Source organism: Stegostoma tigrinum, chromosome 43 (assembly GCF_030684315.1).
Source record: "Stegostoma tigrinum isolate sSteTig4 chromosome 43, sSteTig4.hap1, whole genome shotgun sequence".
Taxonomy (NCBI): Eukaryota; Metazoa; Chordata; class Chondrichthyes; order Orectolobiformes; family Stegostomatidae; genus Stegostoma; species Stegostoma tigrinum.
Genome location: NC_081396.1, coordinates 8282814 through 8291481, shown reverse-complemented (window position 1 = coordinate 8291481; position 8668 = coordinate 8282814).

Here is an 8668-nt window from a genome sequence, read left to right as displayed (position 1 = left end):
CGAGCTTGGAAGAAGGGAGAAAGCTGTGATTGCAGAAATTGTGTAATTGGTTTAAATACCAGCCAGGCGTGAGAGTGAGTGTGTGGGGTGTGGATTTACTCCTTTTGTTTGGGAAGGAAAGAGAGAGAGAGAGAGAGAGAGGACAAAAAGAATGTTCCACAGAAATTAGAATTGTATGTTCTGAATTTCTGCTTTCTATTGACCGTTAAGGGTTTTGTGTTCTGCTTTTACAGGCATTAAGGAGAGAATTTGCATCATGCAGGCATAGGGTTAACTAATGTCGTTTAAAAAGGGATATTGGCTATTTTTACCCATTCTGGCCTAAAAGTGACCCCAGCCCCACTACACTGTGGTTGACTTACCGGCCCTCTGGGTAATTAGGGATGGTCAATAAATAACACCCGAGACAGCAAAGCCCACACCTCGTGAATGAAGTTTTAAAAATGGATTGAATAGTCTCCTTCTGTAACATACCTATTCTTTGATTCAGTAAATTTGCAGACAGGAAACCTGTAACAAACATCATGCCAAGATGGGACAAACCCTTGATTCATTAGGTCCTGAATGTCATTGTCTTCTGAAATGTGGAATGAGCAATGTTTGTTGAGAATATTTCAAACGTCATTGTGACTGGAAAAGCACTGAGATTGAGAGACACATGAGTGAGAGTGTTCCAGTCCTGTGATGGAGCAAAGAGCTAGTTACATAGCCTGAGGAAGCATTGCACCATTCTAATTGTGGAGAATCTGTGTGTGGACAAGACTTTAACTGATCAGCCAACCAAGGGCACCCACATCGTGGAAAAACAGTGCAAATGTGGAGATTATGGGAAGGGATTCAATTACCCCTCTCAGTTGGAATACTCTTGACGCAGTCACACTGGAGCTGGCATCGTGGAGAAGCCATGGAAATGTGTGGACTATAGTAAGGGATTCAATTTTCCAGGCTTGCTGGAAATTCATCGCCGCAGCCACACTGGGGAGAAGCCATTCATTTGTTGCATATGTGGGAAGGGATTTACAAAATCAACCAACCAGCTGAGACACCAGCGAAATCATTCTGAGGAGAAGCCTTTCAGTTGCACTTTTTGTGGAAAGAGCTTTGGACAGTCCTCCAACCTCACTGCACACCAGCGTGTTCACATGGGGGAGAATCCTGAATGTGGGAAGGGACTCTCACAGTCAGCCAGCCTCATGTTACACCAGCGAATTCACACTGAAGAAAAGCCATCAGCTGCGGCTATTGCACAAAGAGGTTCAGACAATCTTCTGACCTTGCTGCACATCAGCGAGTTCACACTGGGGAGAAACCTTTCACCTGCTCTGTGTGTGGGAAGGGATTCACCCATTCATCTGGCCTTTGGTCACACCAGTGAGTTCACACTGAAGAAAATCTATTTGCTTGCACTTCCTGTGAAAAGAGGTTCAGGCATTCTTCTGGCCTCACTGCGCACCAGCGCACTCACACTGGGGAGAGACCGTTCACCTGCTTCCTGTGTGGAAAGAGATTCTCTCAGTTATCTCACCTGCTGGCACACCAGGGGGTTCAAAGTGGGGAGAAACCATTCATGTGCTTGGACTGTGGTAAAGGATTCACTCAGTCCTCTCATCTGCCAGCACACCAGAGAGTTCACACTTGGGAGAAGCCATTCACTTGCTTGGTGTGTGGGAAGGAATTCACTCGGTCACAATATCTGCTGAGACACCAGTGAGTCCACCAATGACTACAGATTTTGGATTCTGCTGTGATCACATCTGAGATTGAAATTCTGATGGTATTAGCTTTGTTTCTGCTAATATTTACAATCCCCATAACTGACTAAAGTTCTGATTGTGTCTCCAAATTTCAGTGGCTTCAGAGTCTCCTTTTAAAAGGACTACCTGTGAACTTTCTTCTTGATTCAAGAAGTCTCACCAGAAACTGATTTATAATTAAGCTATGAACTTTCACTTCAATCTTAAGTTGATCTTTGGTGCCAAATTTGCAACTGAGCGACTGAAAAGTTCCACTGACCAATATCTTCAGTGAGAAAGTGCTGATTAATCCTTGCTGCCAATTCTTACTTCCTGGCATATCCTTCTCAGTGGCAACTCTATTGTGCAATTACATTTTATCGAGGTATATAAAATAATAATTTATTTCCTAGTTAGCCCAATCAAAACTTCGTTAATCAAACTCGATAACGATGAAACTTGGAAGTTGTGGAGTTCAGTTAGTTCTGATGCAGCAGTGACATTTAGTAAATATGGAACCTACTTCAAAGACTGGTTTGAGAACTACTCAGAAGTGATGAAATCTGTCACTGAAGCAAAAAGCAAAGCCGACCTAATGCTCGACAGCTAGAATACTGCATTTGCTTGAAAATAACCAAGCCAGTTGGGTAAGACACAGGGAGGTATTGTGCAAAGAATCACTTACGTCAATGAACCAAAACTGCCTGTGACAGTGGAAATAAACCTGATGAGATCAAGAGGGCACTTGGTTTGGTCATCACCAAAGTGGACTCCTGAAATTGGCTGATGTTGATGAAATCACCCACAGAAGGAAGCAGACACCCTGCAGGTTTGAACACGAGTGTAAACTGTGAGATGGCTGTCTGTCAGACTCAGTTAAAGCCTCTGCAGCCTTCAGTCGTGCTTTATTTGGATGAGGAACCCTCATCACTTGAGAAAGGCCATTGATTGCTTAGCAAACAGGCCATCTGTGGCAAAGATGGAATTTGAGCTTCAAGTGCAAAAAAATCCCATCTAATGCTGCACATTCGTGGCCTCATTCTCCTCTGCTGGTAAGTAGGATCTGATCCGTAGGATGCCAAAAAGAAAGTCATCACAATGTACAAAAGCAGACCAAGTGTGGAGCACAATGTGGTTTCTGTGCTGCCAAGTCGACAATAGACATGATCTTCTCCATGTATCAGCGAAAAGCAAAGTGTTCAGAAACAAAACAAATGTGAGAATCAATGAGTGAAAGCAAACATTTGTGTGGAGTACAACTTATTTCAGTAGTTGCAAAAGCCACTGAAGAGTTTGATTTTCTAAAAATAATATCTTTAAACTTGAAGTTTGCAAGCTGGATGCAACTCCACCTTCTTTTGTACATTTCGGCATAAGAAGGTTGAAGTTTGTGTTGAACTGTGAAAGCCAACTTTTTATTTTTCTTCACTCTTATTATAGTCATTTAGAAGGGCACCTGAAGAAAGAGCAAAGAAGGAAATATGTGAGAAAAGCTAAAGAGAAGTACCAAAAGGATTGGAGGGACATACCTTTTTAAAAACCATTTTCAGTGTCTTTGAGTGACAAGAAAAGTTGCCCAGTTTGTCCCGTCCCCCCACTGCACCACACAACCAGCCCAGCTCTTCCCCTCCACCCACTGCATCCCAAAACCAGTCCAGCCTGTCTCTGCCTCCCTAACCTGTTCTTCCTCTCACCCATCCCTTCCTCCCACCCCAAGCCGCACCTCCATCTCTTACCTACTAACCTCATCCCACCTCCTTGACCTGTCCGTTTTCCCCGGACTGACTTATCCCCTCCCTACCTCCCCACCTACACTCTCCTCTCCACCTATCTTCTTTTCTCTCCATCTTCGGTCCGCCTCCCCCTCTCTCCCTATTTATTCCAGAACCCTCACCCCATCCTCCTCTCTGATGAAGGGTCTAGGCCCGAAACGTCAGCTTTTGTGCTCCTGAGATGTGCTGGGCCTGCTGTGTTCGTCCAGCTTCACACTTTATTATCTTGCACAAGTTGATTCAGTTTTGTATGTTTCTGAATGATTGCTCACCCTTTTGCAGAGGAGTTAATGGTCTCCAAAGTGTGTGTAGTGACAATTTGAATAAAAGAAGAGGTTTAGCTTCAACCTGTTTTGTTATCTTTCAAGACAAAGTGCTTGAGAACAGCAGGGATGGGTGTTTTCTCTTGAGTGGTTGCAGGTACTTCTGTCACTGATCTACAAACGCGAGAATCATACAGTGTAGAAGAGGCCCTTTGCCCCTTTGAGTATGAACAGCCGAAACCATGCCAAATCTCTACCAGTCTTCCCTGCCACAGCCTTGAATATTATGACACTTCAAGTGCTCATCCAAGAACTTTGCAAAGATTGTGAGGTCACCCAGCTCAACTATCCTGCAGGCAGTGCATCCCAGATTCCACCGGCCTCCCTCACAAATCCCTCTCATGTTTTGCCTTTCACCTTAAAATACAGTATTGACCCTTCAACTGAGGGCAACAGCTGCTTCCTTTCCACCCCATTCATGCACCACAGTCAGCCTCCCCCTGTCAGCCTTCTGCACTGAAGAAAGCAACCTAACCCTATCCAGCATCACTTTGCAGCTAAAATGAGAGACAAGAATGTTTCTTTTTCTTTTTTTTAAATGGGTAACACCTTATCTAGATTCAACAGTCTCCTCTGGATCTAGTGTGCTTCAATTAAGTCACCTCCTGAGCTCCACAGGGTACAAGCCTAGCCTGTCTAGCCATTCCACACAAGGCAATCTGATCACTTCTAGGCATTAGGCCAGTAACTTTCACTGAACTACTTTCAGTGCATTAACATCGGCAACAAGTATTGTACACAATACTCTGGATGCAGTCTCATCCGTGCCTTGTATATTGAAACATAACCTCCCTACTGTTGCATTCACTTCCCCTCTCAATAAACCACCACATTCTGTTAGCTTTCCTGATTACTTGTTGTACCTGAATTCTAATCATGTTATTCTAATCTAATTCTGTGATTCATGCACTGGGATACTCCGATCTGTCCACATCTTGGAGCTCTGCAACCTCTTGCCATTTTAGATAATATGCTTCTTTATTGTGTTTTTCTGCCAACATGAACAATTTCACATGGTCCCACATTGTACTGCATTTCCCAGAACAATGCCCACTCAGGGATCCTACCTACGTCTCTTTGTAGGCTCTTTATGTCCTCCTATAAAGTAATAGAATCATAGAGCTGTATACAACATGGAAACAGACCCTTCGGTCCAACTCATCCACGGTGACCAGGTATCCTAAATTAGTCCCATTTGCCAGCATTTGGCTTCTATCCCTATAAACCCTTCCTATTCATATCCCCATCCAGATGCCTTTTAGATGTTGTAATTGTACCAGCCTCCACCACTTCCTCTGGCAGCTCATTCCACACATGCACCACCCTCTGCATGTAAAAGTTGCTCCTTATGACCCTATTAAATCTTCTTCCTCTGACCTTAAACCTATTCAAGCTATGGCCAGGCCTGCTGAATTTCTCCAGCATCCTATGTTTATTTCAAATTCCAGCATCTGCAGTAACCTGCCTTTACTTGGGTGAAGGGTTATGATGACGGAATTAGATTTGGAATAATGGGAGGAGGCTGGTTTGGAGTATTAACACACCCAACCATCTCTTGAAAGCAAGAGGTTTTGTGTGTCTTAACAAGTATTAAGGTAGATGTGTCCTCATGGGATCCTTCCCAGAAGACTGAAGGAGGCAAGAGAACAAATCGCTGGAGCATTGACAGACATCTTTGTGTCCTTTTTGGCCACAGGTGAGGTCCCAGAGGAGTGGAGAGGAGCCAATGTTGTCCCATTGTTAAAGAGGGGTAACAAGTATATTCCTCGAAATTACAGGCCTGTGCCTTTCATTGGTGATAGGGAAATTATTGGATTAGATTCTCAGGGACAAGATCTGTATGCGTTTAGAAAAAAAAAGGACTTATTAGCAAAAGTGTGGTTTACTGTGGGGGAGGTCGTGTCTCACTAACTTGATTGAGTTTTTTGAGGAGGTGCTAAAGATGATAGATGAGGGAAAACATGTTAATGTTATCTACATGGACTTCAGTAAAGCTATTGACAAGGTCCCTCATGGCAGGCTGGTACAAAACATGAAGTCATATGGTATTGAGTTGAGCTGGCAAGATGAGTACAGAACTAGCTTAGCCATAGGAGACAGAGGCTAATGGTGGAAGGATGCTTTTCGGAATGTAGGGTTATGACTCGTGATGTTCCACAGGGATAAGTGCTGGGATCTCTGCTGTTTGTGATCTTCAAAAATGATTTGGAGGAAAACGTAGCTGGTCTAATTAGTAAGTTTGCAAATGATACAAACATTGGTGGAGTTGTGGATAGTGAGGAGGATCGTCACAGGATACAGCAAGGTACAGATCACTAAAGGTGGCAGTGCAGGTAGATAAGGCAGTAACAAAAGGCTAATGGCATGCTTGCTTTCGCTGGAAGAGGCATTCAGTACAAGGATAAACAGGTTATACTGCAGCTTTATAAAATTTCAGTTAGGCCATGCGTGGAATATTGTGAACAGTTCTGGTCGTCGGATATGGGGCATTTTAGCTATGAAGAAAGGTTGGATGGACTGGGACAGTAGGAAGTGCAGATGCTGGAGAATCTGACCTGCTGTGTTCATCCAGCTCCACACCTTGTTATCTCGGATTCTCCAGCATCTGCAGTTCCTACTGTGATAGCAAGGTGTGGAGCTGGATGAACACAGCAGGCCAAGCAGCATCTCAGGAGCAGGAAGGCTGACGTTTCAGGCCTAGACCCTTCTTCAGAAATGGGATATCATCCGTGGGTGCTCCAACAGTGGCCACATCGCCCCATATCAGACATCCTGGTAAACCTTTGCTGTACCCTCATCAAAGCATCTACTTCTTTCTGGTAGTGTGGTGACCAGAACTGTACACAATATTCCACACATGGCCTAACTAAAATTTTATAAAGCTGCAGCATAACCTGTTTATCCTTGTATTGAATGCTCCTTCCAACGAATTGCGCATGGCCATTTCTGAAGAAGGGTCGAGGCCCGAAAAGTCAGCTTTCCTGCTGCTCAGATGCTGCTTGGCCTTCTGTGTTCATCCAGCTCAACACCTTGTTATCTTGGATAGACTGGGTTTGTTTTCACTAGAATGCAGGAGGTTGAGGGGCGTCTGAAAGAAGTTAATAAGATTGTGAATGGTGTGGTCAGAGAGGAAAGTATGAGGCTTTTTCCCAGGGTGAAAGGGTTAATCACTAGGGGACACAGGTCCAAGGTGCAGGGAGGGGGAAAGCTTAAAAGAAATGTGTGAGGCATGTTTTTCACACAAAGTTGTGATGAGGGCCTGGAAAACATTGCCAGAGAAGGTGGTGGAAGCAGATACAATAGCAACGTTTAAGAAGCACCTGGATGAATACATGAATAGGAAGGGAATAGATGGATATGCATCCTGTAAGTGAAGACAGTTTTAGTGTGGCAGTGCCGGCTTGGAGGGCTGCAGGGGCTGTTCCTGGGCTGTATTGTTCTTTGTTCGACACTGGTTGAATCAAGCGATCTGTTTCTGAGTCATGTATCCTGTCTAATTACACTCTTTAAGGGTCAGTTCTAGCTTTCAGACTCTGTCACCTATTTGTAGATTCTTTTTAACAAGAGGAAATCATTTATATGTATCCTGTGTTTCCAATATTTCCTTAGATTTATTTGATTCTGCTGTTACTGCCACTATTAGTAACCTCCAAAATTGAACCACATTCATTCTGACTATTGGGATTTACTCCTGCTGATGTGAATAATCTCTGTAACAAAAAAAACAGAAATAGCTGGAGAAACTCAGCAGATATGGTAGCATCTGCGAGGAGAAAGCAGACTCAACTTTTCAGGTCAATTGACTTTTTCAGAACATTCTATTTTTGCTTGATTTCCAGCGTCTGCAGTTTTATTTTGTTTAATAATCCCTGTGACTGGTTTGTAGTTTCACTTCTGTGTCTATTAACTAAATCAGCTTTGCTTCAAACACAATCTGTCAAGCCCTTGAGTTTTCCCATGGTAAGAGGTGACTAATTAATGACCCAGTTACCAATGGCTCCATAAAGTTTTCGAGAAGATTTATAGCTCAGTTTGTGGATGGGGTTGTAGACATGCTCGCTGAGCCCGTGGGTTTGGTTGCACACGTTTCATCACCCTGCTGGCTAACAGCAGCAGTACACCTCCAGAGAAGTGTCAGTGTTCTGTCCTGCTTGTTATTTATATGCCTCAGTTTGTTGGGGTCTTTATTACCCCTTCCAGCTGTGCTTCTCAGTGGTTTGTACACAGGGTCTAATTCAATGTGTTTGTTGCTGGAGTTCCAGTTAGAATACCAGGCCTTCAGGAATTCCAATGGCTCCATTTTAGCTATTTTCTCCTTGTTAATTCTAGATTATTTCTGTTCTTACATCTTTGGTTACTCTCATGAACATGTCCTGATGCCCCATATCTCCCAAATGGCCTCTCATTCAGTCTTGGGATCCAGAGCAGTTTTTGATATTAACCAGAGGCTGGAAATAATAACCTGTACTTTTTCAAGTATGTTTAATTTTGTCCCAGATTATTGGCTTTAATTTTCCCACCACTGAAGCTGACACTGCCAGAAGAAGTGATGGAGGTCAGTAAAATTACAACATTTAAAAGGCATCTGGGTGAGTATATGAATAGAAAGGTATAGAGGGCTATGGGCCAAATGCTGGCAAATGGGATCAGGTCACACTGGGATGCCTAGTCGGCACAGATCTGTTGGACTGAAGGGTCTGTTTCTGTGCTGTATGGCTCTCTGACTCCAAGTGCTGCTATTATGCTCTGCCAGTGCTTTGGCCTGACTCATATATCCAGAGGATGGAAAGTTTGAGACCAAAGCCCCTGCCAGTTCCATGTGAAGGATGCTCTCATTGAG